Below are 21,057 nucleotides of genomic sequence, written 5' to 3' on the forward strand. Positions count from 1 at the left end.
GGCTCTTCGCACCTCATTTAGACACTATTTTAGAACAACAGCAGAGTTTCAAGCTTGGGTTATGGAGCTTATTTGCTGCACAAGTACCTAAAAATTCACAGGAAAATTGACTAAATTTGAGTGTGTGGCTGTATGTGTTAGTGTATGGGTTACTCATCAGCTTGGGCAGTTTGTTGAGATTTGCAGTAACATACACTTAAAAGAATTTGTCTTCTGTACAAAAGATGACATTAATAACTTATGTTTTGGTATATTTGTTTTAAGTTCCTTAAAATTCTCTAGTGATCTCAGCTGACATTTTTGCCATTGCTAGAATTAAATTGTAGAAAAGTTATGTGGCAGGGCTTCCCTTGTGTCTTAGCTGGTAAAGAATCTGCCTGCAATGCAGGAGACCTGGTTTCAGTCCCTGGTTGGGAAGATCCCCTGGAGAAGGGAAAGGCTACCCACTCCAGTATTCTGGCCAGGAGAATTCCATGGACCGTATAGTCCATAGGGTCACAAAGAATTGGACACGACTGAGTGAGTTTCACTTAAGTGACAAAATAAACTCATGCTCCAGTAACTAAAATTTACAGGTTTACTTAAATGGCAATTTAAAAACCTATAGGACTTTAAATAGTAATTTTGTGAAAATATAGCTTTCATTGGAGCACCTTCAACTACTTACATTTTTCAGCAGACTTTTCAGTTCTGGAGGACTTTTATTTATCTATGTGCATTCAATACATTGTGTGTTAATATCAGTAAAAATTTTCTCCAAACTGAATGGCAGGCAAGATGAATTTCAAACGAAATTCATCTTTCAATATGTCAATCATAGTAATACAAGAAAGCAAAATTCTTCAAAACTAGGAAGCATCACAGTGGTATGTTCAATGTATTAATATGAAGAATAGGTTTATTTGTTAATTTTATTCCATTACCTTTGTTATTGCTTACCTAACCATGGTCTGGAGACCCAATATAAAATATATTTTTCAAGTATATAGTTAAATCATTTATGGTTAAATCATTTATGACAGTAGCTGATAGGCCAAAAAGTAAAATGGTAAAAAAAAAAAAAAAGTACTCAATTTCAGAAATTATTGTAGCATCCCAAAGGGTAAGAAAACTATTGCTATGATTAGCAGCCCTTATCATTTAAAATGCATTGATGACACAAGTTTTTCAGAATATGCTTGGCAAGGAGAATTTCAGAGCACTTTCTGATTTTTAATTCAACTTTAAAATTTTTACAAGTTGAATAAACATTTAAAAAATGACCTTAAATAAGCTTGTCTGATAATAGAATATTGTCTGATGTCTTCAGGCAAATTTGATTAGCAGTTACTTCCTGCTGATCTTGATAAATCATCACATTCAAGGCAGATGTGCTTTTCAATAACCCTAAATTTAAATTCTTTCAGTCCTTTTTTCCTCCCAAAGTGCTTATGCTCTGCCTTCAAATGCATTCAATTTCATATCAATAAAAGTATTTAAATGCATAAGTTAGAGAGTGTTCCTTTTAAATACGCATTCTAAACTACTAAGAGGCTAAATTTGAATGTGAAAGGCTACACCTTTGAAAAATAGCTATATCATTAATCTGTAATCAGCCATTGACATATTCATTTGTTCAAGAGACCAGCTGTTGGTAGAGTAATTTTCATAAAATTAAGAAATCAATGTTATAACCATATGCAGTGTTTGATTTGATGAAGAGGGGAATTAGTAATAAAACTAAAGTGTAGTACTTCATAAAGAGACGACATTCACATAACCTTAACCCTTTACACAAATAAATCTGAAATTAAAAATGTTTTATACTTAGAAATAGTGTTTTTCACCTTCTAACATATGTTCTGAAAGTTCTTTGTTTATGTTATGGAGAAAAGTGATATCAGAAAAATGTAACCACAAAGAAAAATAATGAGCTAATAAATAATCATAACCTTAGTATGAATATTTGTTACCAGATTAAAATAAATCCAGCAGTAATGTATACATAAAATTCCATATGTAGATCATTTTGAGGTGAGAAGATAATATAACTACCATAATAAAAAATAAGTTTTGAACAAAATATTTAATCTAATGGTTTGAGTATATATTCTTAATTCTATTGGTACAATTTAATTCATGCAAACTGAAGGTAAATTGCTTAAATCAAAAAAAAAATTAGAAATAGAGATTATTTTGACAATCAAATAAGTCAACACAGGGTGATAAATTACATATGATCTGTTGTTATAAAAACTAAGCACAAATAATACACAAAATGACTTTTATTTTCTAGTTTTAATACCTTCCTTGAAGAAATCATTATCAGAAGACTTCTAAAAATATCAATCAATTGTAGCATATAATTTAACAAGAAATGAATACATGTGTACTAAAATATATCAAAAGGTTTGAAATGAGGTTCATTAATTCAAATTAGGTTCATTAACCCAATTAGAATAATGGAATTACTTTGCTAGCTCAAAAAAAAAAAATCCCTACAAATGTTGAGTATTTGATTAAAAATCAATTCTTTATGGAAAGAAAAGTGTGTTCTAATACATTACATGTTGAATAACAAAGGAAACATCTTCAATTTAGGTTTCTAAATTGGTTTTTACAGTTCACCACTAAAGTATTTAATTGAAATACTTTAACACTTTGCATAGATAAAGATGCACAAAATGTCGAAGTTTTAAAATGACCATGAGTCTGCCTTGTTGTAACTATGCAACCCCTGTCTCCAATAAATGCAGCTTTATTAGTGAGCTCACCAGCTGAGGAAGGAAAGTATCAGGACTCACATACTGTATAAGTATGCAGGTGGCGCTAGTGGTAAAGGACCCACCTGCTGATGCAGGAGACTTGAGAGACATGGGTTTGGGTTGGGAGGAGGGCATGGCAACTCACTCCAGTTTTCTTGCCTGGAGAATCCCATTGACAGAGCAGCCTGGTGGGCTACAGTCCATGGGATCACGAAGAGCTGGACATGACTGAAGCAACTTAGCATGCATGCATGCACGTATTGTACCCTCTTGTTCACATTTTTTTTTTTTTTTTCAGTTTCTTCTGTAGTGAGAAATTTAAGGAAAACAATCACAGAGGAAAAAAAAATTCAGATTCAGAACCCCATTGCAAATAGACTTCTTGAAATGCCCTAAAACCTAAAACCTTAGCTTCAACCTTGTAGTTTTGCAATTTCAATTCCCTTAATAACACAAGGTAAAATACAACAAGCAAACAAAAACACAGCAGCAAATTATTTTACATTATTTTCATGGAGACAAGGGGTCTCTTTCCTGCTCTTGACTTTGAATAAGGTTTGCAAGTTTCATCAAAAGAATACGTTGTTTTGAATTGCAACTTTCCTTGACAATCCACTTATCCTGTGAAAAAAAGGATATTTACTGCCTTTCCTCACATAAGAACAGCAACTAATTTTTTTATACTCTATCAGTTTCTCAAATCAACAGATAAGCAAATATTTGAGGTTTGCAGATGGGGCTTCTTATATGAAAGCTTTTGTCTTCTTAAAAATTGGAAAACATGTATATTTCCAATATATATAATTGTTATAAAAATCCTAATAAATATTACATTTCAGCCAAAAGGAATGTTTATTATAATACTGCATTCTATTAATAAATGTTGTTAAAAGACATATAAAATGTTATTAAAATGAATTTAAAAAGTATAATACTAAAAATGATGCTCCTTATAAAGATATTCATGAATTAAGTAAGATGCATTGTGTAGTTTTGGGTGGGCTTCCCAGGTAGCTCAGAAGTAAAGAATCTGCCTGTCAAGCAGAAGCCATAGGTGATGGGGGTTCTATCCCAGGATTGGGAAGATCCCCTGGAGAAGGAAACAGCAACCCACTCCCATGAGATTGCAAAGTTGGACACAACTGAGCCACTGAGCACACAAATCATTTCCTTTTACATTTTGTTTAAAGTGTGTGCATGCATGCATGCCTGCTGTGCTCAATCGCTTCAGTCATCTCCAACTCTTCGTGACGCTATGGACTGTAGCCTACCAGGCTCCTCTGTCCATGGGATTCTCCAGGCAAGAATACTGGAGTGGGTTGTCATTCCCTTCTCAGGGGATCTTCCCCTCCCAGGGATCGAACCTGCATCTCTTATGTTCTTTACCACTTGCACCACCTGGGAAGCCTTTTATTCAAATAAATTTTATTTAAATATAAGACTTTATATACCTCTGGCTTTGTTTTATTTTAGTAGGTGTCAGAAGCTTGGCTGAGCTTGGAGGGTGGGGAGCTACCAGTTGTTGGGGTAGCCAGTAAAAGCAATAGAGCAGGAATGAAAGAGTTAAGACTTGAATCACTTACTACAATGAAATAAGAGAAAGGCTCAGGCCTGCATTGCATTTTACCCCATGAAATGGCATGTGGAGCCAGGTAGATAAGGACACTGCCCTGCTTTGGAGGAAGCCCTGAACAAAAGGCTCCAACAGCTTTAGGCACCCCAAGCTAGGGGTTGGGGAGGTGAATGGGGCTGTGACATAACCTAGGGAGGGCCGGGCATGGGAATGTAGTTAAGTATTTTTTTTTTTAATTTATTTACTTTAATTGGAGGCTAATTACTTTACAATATTGTAGTAGTTTTTGCCATACATTGACATGAATCAGCCATGGGTATACATGTGTTACCCCTCCTGAACCCCCTCTCCCACCTTCCTCCCCATCCCTTCTCTCAGGGTCATCCCAGTGCACCAGCCCTGAGCACCCTGTCTCATGCATCAAACCTGGACTGGTGATCTGTTTCACATATGATAATATACATGTTTCAATGCTATTCTCTCAAATCATCCTACCCTCGTCTTCTCCCACAGAGTCCAAAAGACTATGGGAATGTAGTTAAGTATTAAGTCAGAGTGGGGATAAGTTTCCCTTCCTTCCCCAAATACAGGCCTGTGTCTGCCCAAGGCCTCAGCTGGAGAACGGAAATGAAGGTGAGGAAGCTAGGAATTTAAATACACTGAGTGGATCTGCCAGAATGCCTGCAGGACTTGCCTGGTAGATTGTGATTACTGTTGCTGTTTTTCAGTTGCTAAGTCATGTCCAGTTCTTTGCAACCCCATGGACAGTAGATGTGGAGCCAAAAGGAAATATGCAATTGTACCGTTCTTTTAAAAAAAATAATTTTAATTGGTGTATAGTTGATTTACAATGCTGTGTTCGTTTCTGCTGTTCAACAAAGTGAATCAGTTATACATATATCCATTCTTTTTGGGGTTCTTTCCTATATTGGTCATTACAGAGCACTGAGTATAGTTCCCTGTGCTATACAGTAGGTTCTTAGTAGTTATCTATTTTATAGACAGTAGTATGTATATGTCAGTTTCAATCTCCCCATTTTTTCCTCTCCCCTCTTCTCCCATAAGTTTGGTTTTCTACATCTGTGACAATATGTCTACAGTTATATCACTCTTCATATTAAAAATCAAATAACATTTATTGAGCAAATTCTAAAACTTCACAAATACTATTTCCTGTTGTTACTTAACTGAGTCCTCATTAAACCATGAAACCATGCAAGTTTGGTCATATCTCAGTCCTAATCTTGAGACTATTAAAGGGCAGCTCAGAATGGTCAAGACACTTGCCCTGGGTTACACCCTACTAAAGGGCTGAAGCCACTTTTATCTCATTTCTGTCCTATTCAGTAATGTTTTATAACTCCATATCTGCTCAGGGCACAAAACTCTCAAAATGATAGATAATCCATGACAATGTAAATAGCTACTGTGTACATATTTCTCTCACTTTTTCACAGTTTTTTTTTCCCTACTGTCAAGAGACCCCTTTTGAACTGACAGGAAATAGCAGGCACACAGTTCAGAGGGGTGCACTTTGTCATGATAAGAAAATGATATATCTGAGATTTTATTGTTGATACCAGTTCAACCATTTTCTGCTATAATTTCAATATAGGATTTTGGTTAGATTTTAAATATTTATTTCCATTTTGTAGAAATCACTGTCTCCTGTGTTAAATACATTTTGGGACCGCATTTACTACTAGAGGGTAGAATCCTAAAAAAAGACAATGGTACCCTTTAGGAATTTAGATAACTGATGATATTATCTTTCATATTTTCTTTCTTGTAACTTTGTGTTGATGAAAGCAGGAGCTGGATGTAGAAAAAATGAGCAACATACTGTCTATGCTCTGAAGTTGCTTAACATGCAGAGGGGCTTCCCTGGTGATTCAGCGGTAAAGAATCTGCCTTTCAAAGCAGGAGACATGGGTTCAGTCCCTGGGTTGGGGCGATCTTCTGGAGAAGGAAATGGCAATCCACTCCAGTATTCTTGCCAGGGAAATCCCATGGACAGAGGAACCTGAGGGGCTACAGTCCACGGGGTTGCAAAAGCACTGCCATGACTTAGCCACAAACAGCAACATGCGGAAGCATAAATAGACAAATATTTGAGAAATTATAGAAAGGAGTAACGGAGAAGGCAATGGCACCCCACTCCAGTACTCTTGCCTGGAGAATCCCATGGACGGAACAGCCTGATGGGCTGCAGTCCATGGGGTCGCGAAGAGTCGGACATGACTAAGCGACTTCACTTTCACTTTTCAGTTTCATGCATTGGAGAAGGAAATGGGAACCCACTCCAGTGTTCTTGCCTGGAGAATGCCAGGGACGGGGGAGCCTGGTGGGCTGCCGTCTATGGGGTTGCACAGAGTCGGACACAACTGCAGCGACTTAGCAGCAGCAGCAGCAGCAGAAAGGAGTAAATAATAAAACAATGGTGGGATGCTATTAAAATGCTTAGGCCTAAAACCAACTCACATATGGGAAAACATGGAATCATTGACCAAATTATTAGCATTGGTAGATTTAAAAGTATTTATTTAGAATAATGATATTCTAAGAAAATGGAATACCATGTGTACAATACTGGAAAAAAACAGATCAAGAATAGTTGAATAGAATAGAGAAAATATGAATTTTAAATATTTTTAATTTTCAACTTTGCTTCTTTTAGAGCTTAATATATAAGACTTTATTTTGTTGTTAATTTTTGGAATGATGAGTTTATCATTTTTACTTCATTTGGAAAAACTTGGGTGTTATTTTCTTAACTATTCTTAGTGTCTTTATTCTCTTTCTGGTATGCCAGTTACATATGTATCAGATTATTTACTCTTGTTTCAAAATCCAACTAATATTTGTCCCTATGTATGTATGCATGCATATATGTGTGTTTTAGCTTTATTTCTTTCTTTCTATGGTTTTATTTCATAGTTTTCATTGTTAGATCTTCAGTTTGACTAATTATTAATTCTTCAGTGAAATATCCATTCCACATGTCTCTATCTTTGGAAAACTTTTGCCTATTTATAGACTTTTCATTATATACATGTTCTCATGTAAATTTTGGAGCATATGAATGATAACTTTTAAAGCTTTCATTTCTGTCCATATAATCTGATATTTCTTCTTGCTATGGGTCATATTTTTCTGTTACCTCACCTGTTTCATACATTCATTTGATGTCAAAAGTGATAAATTTTATGTTGCCAAATACTTGATATTATTGTACTCTTTTAAGGAAAGTTGTAGTTTTTACTGATAGGCAGCTAAGTTATTTAAACATGAATTTGCACAGCCGGAAGTTTATTTTTATTATTTTGGCCAAACCAGAGCAGTCTTTACTTTGTGGCTCATTCAGCCCCATTACTCTGATGAGACTGTTCTGGGCTTTCTATTGAATGGCCCCTATACTTAGCAAGGTCTCTGCACTTTGGCTGTTGGCATGTCCAACAGTTTCTAGCCCTTTTTGAGCTATGGTAATTCTTTCAACTTACAGCTCCTTGATAGTTGTTTTTTTAACCTGGAAATTAATTTTTGTCTGGCATTTTGGAAATTCCATCCATAGATGCATAGATTAGTATCTAGGCAAAGACTCAAGTGGGTCCCTAGGTAGAGCTTTCCTAAAGCCCATTTGCTAAACAGCTCCTTTTTTTGTGGTCTTCTCCATCATTATCTTGCTCTGTGTTCTGTCCCTCACTGGAAGTCCAAATCAGCAATTTCCTTCTCTGAACAATCATAAATTTATACTAACTCTTTGCAAAGGTTGGAAACTGTAGTTGCCTATATTTTTGCTCATCTTTCTAGTTCTTTACAGTGGGAGTGGCAGTAGCGATTCTGATACTACCCCTGACTACAAGTAACACTTTAAGTATCTTTTTATAAGAGAAGTAAGTAATTAAAAAGTATATTTATTTGTGAAGATGTCACCTTTTTTTTTACACAGAAAGTAATGAGAGAGAGGTAGAAAAGGAGAGGAAGAGGGAGAGAGATCAAAAGGAACCTAGAGAACATAATTGATTTTACTATTTCTGTCATCATAAGTGATTAAAACAAGTATTATAGACATATAAGTAGACAATATGAGTGATCTTTTCTGAAATCTAAATCCAGAGAAACCTGCAATGTCTACGTTTTTAAATGACTCCTGAGAGGATTTCTCTTCAGTTTATTGACATCCAATGATGATTAAAAAAAAAAAGTTTCCATGGTATTATTTCACCTGCTTGGACACCAGCATGTCCAGTCTTCATCACTGTCAGTATCCTTCATACATCTTTTTTTAGTTCTATCTTCCTCTTTCTGCAGTATACGAACCATACCTAGAATTACTTAAAAAGTATAAAGTGAAAGTGTTAGTTAGTTTTGCGTGGTCGTATCTCATTCTTTGGGACCCCATGAACTGTAGCCCACCAGACTTCTCTGTCCATGGAATTCTCCAGGCAAGAATACTGGAGTGGCTAGCCACTCTCTTCTCTAGAGGATCTTCCTGACCCAGGGATTGAACCCTGGTCTCTTGCATTGCAGGCAGATACCTTACCATCTGGGCCACCAGGGAAAAAACACAATCACTGAGAAAAAATGAGTATGCTATGTCTCTGGCTAGTGCAGGAATTCATTATTACTTCAGTTATTCACCTGTTTTCTGTCATTTAATGAATAAAAAAGTTAATCTTAGTAAACACTGACAATACATAAAATATGTTTTATAATATTTGTCTATGACTTCCCTGGTGGCTCAGTGGTAAAAAATCCACCTGCCATGCAGGACTTGTGGGTTTGATCCCTGGGTCTAGAATATCCCCTGAAGAAGGAAATGGCAACTCACTCCAGCGTGCTTGCCTGGAAAACTCCATGGATAGAGGAAACTGTTGGGCTACAGTCTGTGGGGTTGCAAATGAGCTATACAGGACTTAGTGACTAAACAACAGCTACAAAAACAACACCATTTGTCTATACAGTCGATTCAAAACCTTTTTAAATCACCTAAAATCTGTTTCACTCCATTAATAGTATGCTATTATTTAATACCATTAGTAAGAAGAATATAAGAAAACGGTGTCTGGCTTTTCAGTAACATGATGCTGTTATTCATTTCTAAAGAAATGCATGCACCTTTTAAAAGAAGATCATTACAATATTCCACTTGTATAAACAAGAGAGGGGTGGTTATATAACTAATTCAATATTAGAAAAGACTAAACTTTTAATCACTTAGTGGGTATCCTAAATTACATAGATTACAGTTTCAGAGTTCAAATTAGAAACCAAGCTAAATAATATTTTTAATGATTGAAAATACATTTAATCAAAGTATACTTCTATATTATTTTCTTTGTTTCACTTGAAAACTAAAAAAGTGAAAAACACGGTTTTTTTTTTTTTCGCATTACGATAATCATAGCTATGTCTAACTCCAAATACCTCCTGATATTTACAGTTTAATATTCACTGGTACATATTTTATTAAATTACTTTCTTTAGATTTTGTCTCCAACAATTAAGTACTTAAAATTAGATATTTTGCAACAAGTTTAATGTTTCTGTTATTGACAAAATATTTTATTTCCTTTTTATTTTCTTCTTTCAACAGATATTCACTTACTACTATTTACTAGCATTTATTTTGTTTACTAAGTTGGCAAAAGTTATTAGAAGACTTTTAAGATCTCATTGATGCTTCTGAACTGTGGTGTTGGAGAAGACTCTTGAGAGTCCCTTGGACTACAAGGAGATCCAACCAGTCCATTCTAAAGGAGATCAGTCCTGCATGTTCTTTGGAAGGAATGATGCTAAAGCTGAAACTCCCGTACTTTGGCCACCTCATGCAAAGAGCTGACTCATTGGAAAAGACTCTGATGCTGGGAGGGATTGCAGGCAGGAGGAGAAGGGGACGACAAAGGATGAGATGGCTGGATGGCATCACTGACTCGATGGACGTGAGTTTGAGTGAACTCTGGGAATTGGTGATGGACAGGGAAGCCTGGTGTGCTGCAATTCATGGGATCGAAAAGAGTCAGACATGACTGGGTGACTGAAATGAACTGAACTGAACTGAAGATCTCATTAATACATTGTCAAAAACAACAGAATCTACACAGAGTCAAAATATTGTGTGTATTACCCTGACGTATGATTCTGTGTCAAAATTTAATTTTCTAACCCTAATTTATTTAAGATTTTGTAATGTAAAATATAATAATATCTGATTGCCAACTTGGAAGTATTAGTGGCTGCTGGCAACCTTGAAAATCAATTATTATTCATTTTTCTTCCCTATGACCTGAAGAAAACTGAACACTGCAGTAAAAAAATGAAACCTGATGCCTTTCAAACAAGTATAGATGATCCATTTTTCTTCTCTGTAACAATAAATTATCATTAAAAGAGCTGTTGTAGGCATCACATCATTCTTTACAGAATCTTAGAGCTTGAGTTCACCTTTGACATTATGAGGTAAACTTTTTGCTTCACATGAACAGTGTGTTTTCTTCAGAGAAAACTTCAATTTAAATTTTTAAAATTCTGTATAAGGTTTAGCAATTTTATAATGTGTCTACATAAATCAGAAAGAATTTAGTCACACACACACAAAAAAGAAATTTTCAAGTAAACTGAATTATGGCAATCCCAGAAAGAAAAGTTTAAAGGTATAGTATCATAGAGCAAATATAGTTTCCCTACCACAGATGGTGATTGCAGCCATGAAATTAAAAGATGCTTACTCCTTGGAAGAAAAGTTATGACCAACCTAGATAGCATATTCAAAAGCAGAGATACTACTTTGCCAACAAAGGTTCATCTAGTCAAGGCTATGGTTTTTCCAGTGGTCATGTATGGATGTGAGAGTTGGACTGTGAAGAAAGCTGAGTGCCGAAGAATTGATGCTTTTGAACTGTGATGCTGAGAGTCCCTTGGAGTGCAAAGAGATCCAACCAGTCCATTCTGAAGGAGATCAGTCCTGGGTGTTCTTTGGAAGGAATGATGCTAAAGCTGAAACTCCAGTACTTTGGCCACCTCATGCGAAGAGTTGACTCATTGGAAAAGCCTCTGATGCTGGGAAAGATTGAGGGCAGGAGGAGAAGGGGACGACAGAGGATGAGATGGCTGGATGGCGTCACTGACTCGATGAACATGAGTTTGGGTGAACTCTGGGAGTTGGTGATGGACAGGGAGGCCTGGCGTGCTGGGATTCATCAGGTTGCAAAGAGTTGAACACTACTGAGCGACTGAACTGAACTGAACTGACTGATCATATAGCAAATGTAGTTTCCGTAATGCTTTAACTGATTGTAGGAAACTGTGCTGTATTATACACTCATGTCTTCCTTTCATCAAATCCTGCAAGCAAATTATGAAAAAAGATCCAGTTTTGATTGTTTGATACCACTATTTTTTTTTTCCTTCCATATGTGTCCTTTTTGCTTTTTAAAAAAATCAACTGTGAGACACATGTGTTAATCAAGAAGCATTTTTATATTATTGTACTTGGGAACATATCTCCCATTTTTAATTTTTTTATTATCTGAATTTAAGGTTTTATGTATTTTAATTAATATTCAATTCTATTTAGGTAATGGATTTACAGCATTTCTTTAAACACTTTTAGACCTTCTTGACCTAAAGGAGCCACAACAAGGAATTTTAACTCAGAGTGAGTGGATTGGTAAAAACTAATAAAAGTAAAATTTTCTAATGTCAAATAAAGTATATGTTACCTATTTAAAACTCAACAAGACTTTGTTGGCTGGTTGAGTAAGATATAACTTGTTGCCTTTCAAAAAGTAGGGGGAATATCTCACATGCTTTGATATTAAGATCGAAAACTTATTCAGATTCTTGTCTTGACTCATTGCCAATTTTAAGGATTCAAAAATCATATGCTCCAGCAATTTCACTTCAGAGTGTTTTTCTTAAGGAAATTAAATCACTGATTCAAAAACATTATCTGCACTATGTTCATTTCAGCATTATTTATAATAGCCAAGATATGGAAAGAACACATGTTCATTGATAGATGCATGAATAAAGAAAGTATAGAATGTCTATTAAATGGAATATTATTCAGCTCTAAAAAAAATTCTTCCATTTGTGACAACATGGATGTAACTTGAGGTGTTACACTTGCTAAGATATAAAAGATCTTATAAAGATCTTACATAGATCATAGTTTAAGACATAAGCTAAACAGGAGAAGATGAACTTTAAACTTATTGTGATATAAAAATGTAATTATGTGTGGTGATGGATGTTAACTCATCATTTTGCAATACATACATGCATCAAATCAGTTTGTTGTATACCCAAGTGAAGTTGCTCAGTTGTGCATGAAACTTCGCAACCCCATGGACTGGGCTCCTTCGTCCATGGCATTTTCCAGGCAAGGGTACTGGAGTGGGTTGCCATTTCCTTATCCAGGGGATTTTCCCAACCCAGAGATTGAACCCAGGTCTCCCACATTACAGGCAGATGCTTTACCCTCTGAGCCACCAGAGAAGCCCAATATACCTAAAACCAAAGTTATTTGTAAACTATATCTCAATTAAAAAAAAAGGGATTTGAAATTCTTTTTAAAGATGGAGAGGTAGGAAGATTCTGAATTCACCTTCTTCAGACACACTGAATCTAGAGCTATATATGTGGAATAATTTCCTCTGAAAAGAATCTAAAAAGTGGTGGAGTGGCATTTCTACAGGAGGCAAACAAAAGGGACTCCACATTGAACCAGGTAAGAAAGGTTGAGCCAAATTCAGCATAAACACCACTTGCAGTATCAGGACCCAGTCAGGAGGGAACTCAAACCCTGAGTTTCTGCCTCAGGAGTGAAGGGTTCATACCCCGGTTTGTGTGTGTGTTAGTTGCTCAGTCATGTCTGACTCTTGACGACCCCATGGACTGTAGTCTGCCAGGCTTCTCTGTCCATGGAATTCTCCAGGCAAGAATACTGGAGTGGGTTGCCATTTCCTTCTCCAGGGGATCTTCCTGACCCAGCAATCAAACCCAGGTCTCCTGCATTGCAGGCGGATTCTTTACCACTGAGCCACCGATGGAGGGTCATACACCACCCTATTTCGAGTTTAAAAGGAATTTTCTCCTTCCCATAAAGATGGAGTAAAAAGGGCCAGATTTGCTTTAATATCATAAACAACAACAAAGACAGACAAATATGAAAAAAACATTTTCAAGACACTGGACATCAGGCAACACAGGACAATAATCCTTGAGGGATAGGAAAAAAATAAGATAAACCCTGAGATGTCTCCATTTTACAGTCTTGAGAGAGGTTCTGGTTGTACCTTGGTAGGAGGAATACAGGGACACCATGTGTTAAAGAGCTGGAGCCGAGAGAGCAAGTTGACCGGTACCGTTGGGGCTTTCGGGACAGGCTACCAGCCTGGAGAGAGCTGTGCAGAGGCAGAGTTCCAAAGGACCTTCCCTGAGACTGACGCACAGAGCACATTCACTAGAGAATGACTGGTTTTGAGGATCACATAAGCCCAGACACAGAAACCACCTGGAAGGATTATAAGGAACAGTGTATGGCACGTGCACAGCCGAGAATATTGTCAGTTTCTGCCAGCAGCCTGGAGTATCTAATAATTCACAGAGCTCTTGGTACAGTACTCAGCAGGGCCCTGCTTGGGTGTGAGAAATAATGAAATCCAGACTAACTGCTTCTCTGGAGAAGAATTAGAAGAACTAAAAGCCATGCCAGAGATTGAGAAAAAATTTTTGAAATCATATACCTGGTAAAGTACTTGTGTCCAGAATCTATAAACAACCCTCAAAACTCAAGTGAAATAAAACAATGCATCAAGAATGGGCAAAGTATGTGAGCAGACACTTCACCCCAAGGAAGATATATGGATAGCCAATAAATATATGAAAAAATATTCAACACTGTTTTTCACTGGAGTAACAAAATTTGAAACTGTCAAGAAATGCAAATGTTGACTTCCCTGATGGTCCAGTGGCTAAGACTGTGTTTTCAACTCAAGGGATCCCAGGTTTGGTCCCTGGTCAGGAAACTAGATCCCTCCTGCTGTGACTGGCACAGCCACCCCCCCCCCCAAAAAAAAAAAAATCTAAATAAAATAATCTTAAAGGAGAATTTAAAAATACGTAAAAAAAACCCCCACAACTTTTAACCTATCACAATGGCTAAAATGGAAAGATTGGCTGTAACAAATTCTGAAGAGGGTCATCCAATTCATAATCTTATTTGATCCAAGTCTATTAAGAGATTTCCATTCACGCATGAATTTATTTTCTACTTGAAGACATCAACACTTAAAAATATTATCCTAATGTGAAGTTCACTTAGGAATCTAAATTTTTTTATAAATCCAATTTTATGAACACTCTTTATTTCTAAAGTATAACCAGCATGACTTACTATTAACTTTGCTTTGGAGAACTGCTGGAATTTTAAAAATTTATTTTATACATTTGTTAATAATTTAATAATAATTTAAAGTGTGTACATAAAAGATTCATAGCCTAATGCCAGGTAAACCTCAAAGACCATCTTTCCTGAAGTTTTCATAAAATAGTTTTGAAATTATTGGGGTAATAAAATGTTGGTTGAAGTTAGGATATTTGGGCATAAAATTTTATGGTCAAGCTAAAATATTTATTTTATTAATATAGCTGCATAATCCTCCTACTGTATTGATCACTTTGGCCTCAGTAGAGTCCTATGAATGCTGTTTTTAGTTCCTTATTTCTTATCACAAAGGTTTATTTTGACTTCCCAGATGTGTTTGAGTTTTGTTCCTTCATTTCAGCTCAGTATTCAAGCCTGTAAGTTAAGAGATCCAGTCCCAAAACAGAAACTATAATTTTGCCCTAGTTATTCAGATAACCACTCATGGCATTACACTTTTTAATTGCACCATCATTCAGTAGTTGTTTGTTTGCTAGGTTAACAGTGAAACTATTTTTAACTTGGTTTAATGACTGGAAAAAAGACTTGTTACATTTATAATTTATTACCAAATTTACAACATAATAGTCTCCCTAAAATACAATGTGTAATTTTCAAAGTGAAATATATATACTTTTGATATGGGGCTAGTCCCTTTACTTTCACTTGTGACTTGGTTGAATTAAAAGAAAACATCATCAAATTTTAACTAAACTGCTGCTGCTGCTGCTGCTGCTGCTGCTTGGCTTCAGTCGTGTCCGACTCTGCGACCCCATAGATGGCAGCCAACCAGGCTTCCCCTCCCTGGGATTCTCCAGGCAAGAACACTGGAGTGGGTTGCCATTTCCTTCTCCAATGCATGAAAGTGAAAAGGGAAAGTGAAGTCGCTCAGTCGTGTCTGACTCTAGCGACCCCATGAACTACAGCCTACCAGGCTCCTCCGTCCATGGGATTTTCTAGGCAAAAGTACTGGAGTGGGGTGCCAACTATGTACCTCCAAAATGACTTTTTGTCTTTTCAGACTCTAGGCAGACATTGTAATGATATACAAATCATAAGATTAAAGGATAATATCAATTAATGAAGTGCCAACTTTCTCATTTATATACTATTAATAAAAAGACACCTTCAATTTGCTTGATATTTTATATGTCAGTTATCTATCAATAAAGTGGGGAAAAAGACAAAACATTAAATATTATATGACACTTTAGGATTACTCTCTTACTATCTACGTACAAAATTGATATCAAAGAAAAACTAATTAAATGAAGCTCACACTTTAATAGCTAGTCTATATTATCCATTAATATAGATATTACATCACAGAGGAAGAAGGTATGAATTAACAGATTTTCAAGATCCCAGCTAATGGCAGGAGAATAATACTTTCTCATAAGAGGTCTTATTGAAATGTGTGTTTCTCCATAGCTAACATAGTCTATGATATCCTGACTCCAAAAAGATTTGAATGACAGAGTAACTATGTTGGAATGCATCTGATTTATAATTCCGCTTGTGTAATTATATACACAATTATATAATTATATAAATACACAATTATATAAGTACATATTATCATATAAGGGTTTCCCACTTGGCTCAGTGGTAAAGAATCTGCCTGGCAATGCAGGAGATGCAAGAGACTCTGGTTTGATCCCCAGGTTGGCAAGGTCCCCTGGAGAAGGAAATGGAAACCCACTCCAGTATTTTTACCTGGAAAATGCCGTAGACAGAGGAGTCTGGTGGGCTACAGTCCATGGGGTCACAAAGCTTCGGATATGACTGAACACACACACACATTATCATATAACATATATAATTTTTTCTCCATCCCATAGGTTACCTTTTAATTTTGTTGATTGCTTTTTTGTTGTTGTTGTTCTATAGAATCATAAATTGATTATCCAGGTGTCATAACTAAACCATACAGCCAAAACACATGTCAAAGAGTTTTTCTCTGTGATTTTCTCTAATAATTTTACAATGTCAAGCCTTAAATTTAACTCTTTATCCATTTTGAGCTAATTTTTAAAGTGGTGTAAGGTAAGGGTCTAGTTTTATTCTTTTGCATGTGAATATCCAGGTTTCCCAAAACAATTTATTGAAAAGACTATCTTTTTTCTAGTGTGTATTCTTGGCTCCCTTGTCAAGTATTTGTTGACAATATATGCATGGGTTAATTTCTGGGATCTCAAGTCCTTTCCATTTTTCTTGTGTCTTCTTTTATGCCAATATCATACTGCTTTGATGGCTATTGCTTTTCTTATAGCTTGAAATCAGAAAGTGTCCTTCCTCCATACATTGCATTATTTTAATTTACATGTTTTAATTACCAGGAAGCCTGAATTATTTTTCAGAAGCTTATAGGGCATGATTTTTCTCTGGGCATAATGGGTGCTTGGTTTCTTTAGTTAAGGCTTAAATTGTGTATAACAATGGCAAACTAAAATAGCTATTGATTTTATGTGCAAATGATAAATAACAAGGTAACTTTAAGGAAGTTATAGCTTTCTTGAATTAAAATGTATATAAAGTTTTAAATAAAAATCAACAATATAGATGAGATTGTATGATAAACATAATGATTTGATTTGATTACCTGATAAATATAATGCTTTCTGGGATTTTTGATATGCTGACATTCCAAACCATACTTTCCATCTTAGCCTATTTTACTTAAAGCATAGCTCATTGAAGAAAATGTCTTTGTCTACTGAAAACCAGATTAAAATTATCTGTGCAATAGGATATTATTCAGCAATTAAAATGGATAAAAATTATGCTACATGGAAAAACCATATGCAAAACTGTGTATTATTTAATTACATTGTTATGAATTTTATGAAAAAAGAAATTTTTAGAGAGAGAGAACACATCCCATGGTTGCCCTAGGACGAGGCTGCTTGTGAAGCTGGATTGAGAGCAAATACAATGGGAAGCCTTGTCATTGAAATACTTCAAGTCTGGATTGTTTTAATGTCTACACAACTCTGTGAGTTGACTAGAATCATTGAATTGTACACTTAGTACGGGTGCATTTTTCTGTATATAAGTTATATCCTTATAAAACTGTTCAAATATGTCAACTGTGTCATCTCAAAAATTCATCAGGAAGATCCACTCTGAAATCATGTGCAATAAAATTGTGATATATTATGTTGATCCAAACATAGCATGGAAAAGTGTATTAGAATTAGGAATATGCAAAATTGCATAAGAAAAGTATGGCAACATAAACACTTTTAATTGTCAGAACATAAAAGTTGAAAAATATAGTATTTATGTCACTAAATAAAATTAGAAAATATAGTTTTCTTAAATTATTTATTAAGAAAATAGTTTCTCACAGTTTGCAGTTTGGAAATTGAAAATAGCAAAAAACACCTAAGAGAAATATTTGCTAAAAGACTGCTATGTGTTTTGAAAGTGAAAGATTTTTTTAATTGCCTGAACTATGAGTACTAAGTTCAGTCTTTATTCTAGAAAAAACGGCTGTTAAACCATTTTCCTGAATGATACTCAATTATGCACAGATGGGTTACTGATATTACTAAATGGGCTATTCAAAAGTCAGTATAAATTAAGTTCTAATTTTGTGATATAACAATTGCAATCAAAGCTCCACTCAAGGCTAAATTATATTTTCTACACTAAAATGTCAACTTTTAATATTTGATATAAAGTTAAATAATATAATAACATGATTTGCATTTTAGGTAAAACATCATTTAGATTTAACTTATATGCAGAGTATATCATGAGAAACACTGGGCTGGAGGAATTGCCGGGAGAAATATCAATAACCGCAGATATGCAGATGACACCACCATTATGGCAGAAAGTAAAGAGGAACTAAAAAGCCTCTTGATGAAAGTGAAAGAGGAGAGTGAAAAAGTTGGCTTAAAGCTCAACATTCAGAAAACTAAGATCATGGCATCTGGTCCCATCACTTCATGGGAAATAGATGGGGAAACAGTGGAAACAGTAGCTGACTTTATTTCTGGGGGCTCCAAAATCACTGCAGATGGTGACTGCAGCCATGAAATTAAAAGACGCTTACTCCTTGGAAGGACAGTTTATGACCAACCTAGACAGCATATTCAAAAGCAGAGACATTACTTTGCCAACAAAGGTCCGTCTAGTCAAGGCTATGGTTTTTCCAGTGATCATGTATGGATGTGAGAGTTGGACTGTGAAGAAAGCTGAGCGCCGAAAAATTGATGCTTTTGAACTGTGGTGTTGGAGAAGACTCTTGAGAGTCCCTTGGACTGCAAACAGATCCAACCAGTCCATTTTAAAGGAGATCAGTCCTGGAATTTCTTTGGAAGGAATAATGCTAAAGCTGAAACTCCAGTCCTTTGGCCACCTCATGCTAAGAGTTGACTCATTGGAAAAGACTCTGATGCTGGGAGGGTTTTGGGGGCAGGAGGAGAAGGGGACGACAGAGGATGAGATGGCTGGATGGCATCACCGACTTGATGGACGTGAGTTTGCGTGAACTTCGGGAGTTGGCGATGGACAGGGAGGCCTGGTGTGCTGCGATTCATGGGGTCACAAAGAGTTGGACACATCTGAGTGACGGAACTGAACTGAACTAATTACTATAAATGAGCATAAAGATCAATGAGACAGATTATAGATTTCCTAAATAATCTCACTCTTATATAGTACATGGAATTGAAACAAAAATGCAAAAGTAAATCATTGGATAAGAAGAGTCTTTGTAATAAATTTTATCTGTATGCAAACAAGTAAATGTCTATGCCTTCTCTTATACTGTACACAAAATGTATCTTGATATTGACATGAGATCTAATTATAAAGCTAAATATATGAAAATTGCAAAATAACTAGTTGAAGGAAACCTTGAGAAGTGAGGTTAAGGGACACTTTCTTAGAGGAAAGAAAATATGTTAATCCCAAAATAAAATAAAATCAGTTGAATTTCCTAAAAGTTAAAAACTTTAGTGTTTTCAAAAGCTCTATTAAGGAAATAAAAAGACATTTACCAATCTGGCAGGAAATATTTGCACAAAAATTCTGATAAAAATCTTTATATAAAATACACAAAGCAATATTACAACATAACAATGAGAAGCCCAGTTCTTCTAATTTTTATTTATATATTTATTTTATTTCTTTTATTTTTGGCTGCACTGAGTCTTTGTTGCTCAGCTTTCTTTGTTGTTTCTGAGCTTTGCGGTGAGTGGGGGCTTCTCTCATTGCAGACCTCATGTTCTAGGTGCTCAGGCTACAGTGTTGAGGCTTGTGGGCTTCAGTAATGGTGGCACATGGGCTCAGTAGCTGCAGCTCTGGCTCCCTAGAGCGCAGGTTCAGTAGTTGTGGTTATCCACAGCATGTGATATCTTCCCGGACCAGGGATCAAACCCATGTCCCCTTCATTGACAGGCAGATTCTTAACCACAGTACCATCAGGGAAGAGCCCCCAGTTCTTTCTAAATGAGTAACATATTTAAACAGTCATTTATAAAAGAAATATAGATAGAAAATTAATCACAGGAAAAGATGCTATAATGATATTAGTCATTATAGAAACGCAAGTTAAAACAATAATGAAATACCGTAACTCACCCACCAGAATCGCTAAAATTAGAGACTGATAGCGGCAGTTGCTGCTAGGGCTGGTGGGCACCCAAAATGGCTCAGCTTCTTTGGAAAGCAGTGTGTCAGTCTTTTGTAAAATTAAACATACAGTTACCATAAATCTCAGCAATTCCACTTCTTACACATGAGAAATAAAAGCATATGTCTAAACTATGTTTTTTTTTTATTCAAATGCTTATAGCAGTTTTGTTCAAAGCAGTCCAAATTGAAAACAATCCAAATATCCATCAATTAGAGAGCACAGAGTGTTCATACAATGAAATAGTTATAAAAATACAAAAAAAAAAACCCACAAAGTATTGATATCAGGACATAGCAGAGGTGAATCTCTAAAGAATTACATAAAGTGGGAAAGCCAGATGGAGCAAATGATTCTATTTATGTGACTTCATAAAAATGCAAACAGAGGGAGTGGGAGAAGAGGAGAGAATTGAAGGCCAAAGACAAATTTCAGGGATAATAAAGATATACATACATTTTGAATTTTGCTGTGGTTATAACACCATATACATTTGTCAAACTCATCAAACTGTACATTTCATTATTTTTTTACAGTGTTACAATGTAAATTTAATGAAATATACACTCGTATAAGATTGTGATTTTTTTAAAGGACCTTTATGTTGAGAGGCTGCTTGAATACCCTTTGATTTTAAGTATCTGTTTCTTGTCTTTGCCTATCA

The sequence above is a fragment of the Bubalus bubalis genome, chromosome 5 (genome assembly GCF_019923935.1).
Source record: "Bubalus bubalis isolate 160015118507 breed Murrah chromosome 5, NDDB_SH_1, whole genome shotgun sequence".
NCBI lineage: Eukaryota > Metazoa > Chordata > Mammalia > Artiodactyla > Bovidae > Bubalus > Bubalus bubalis.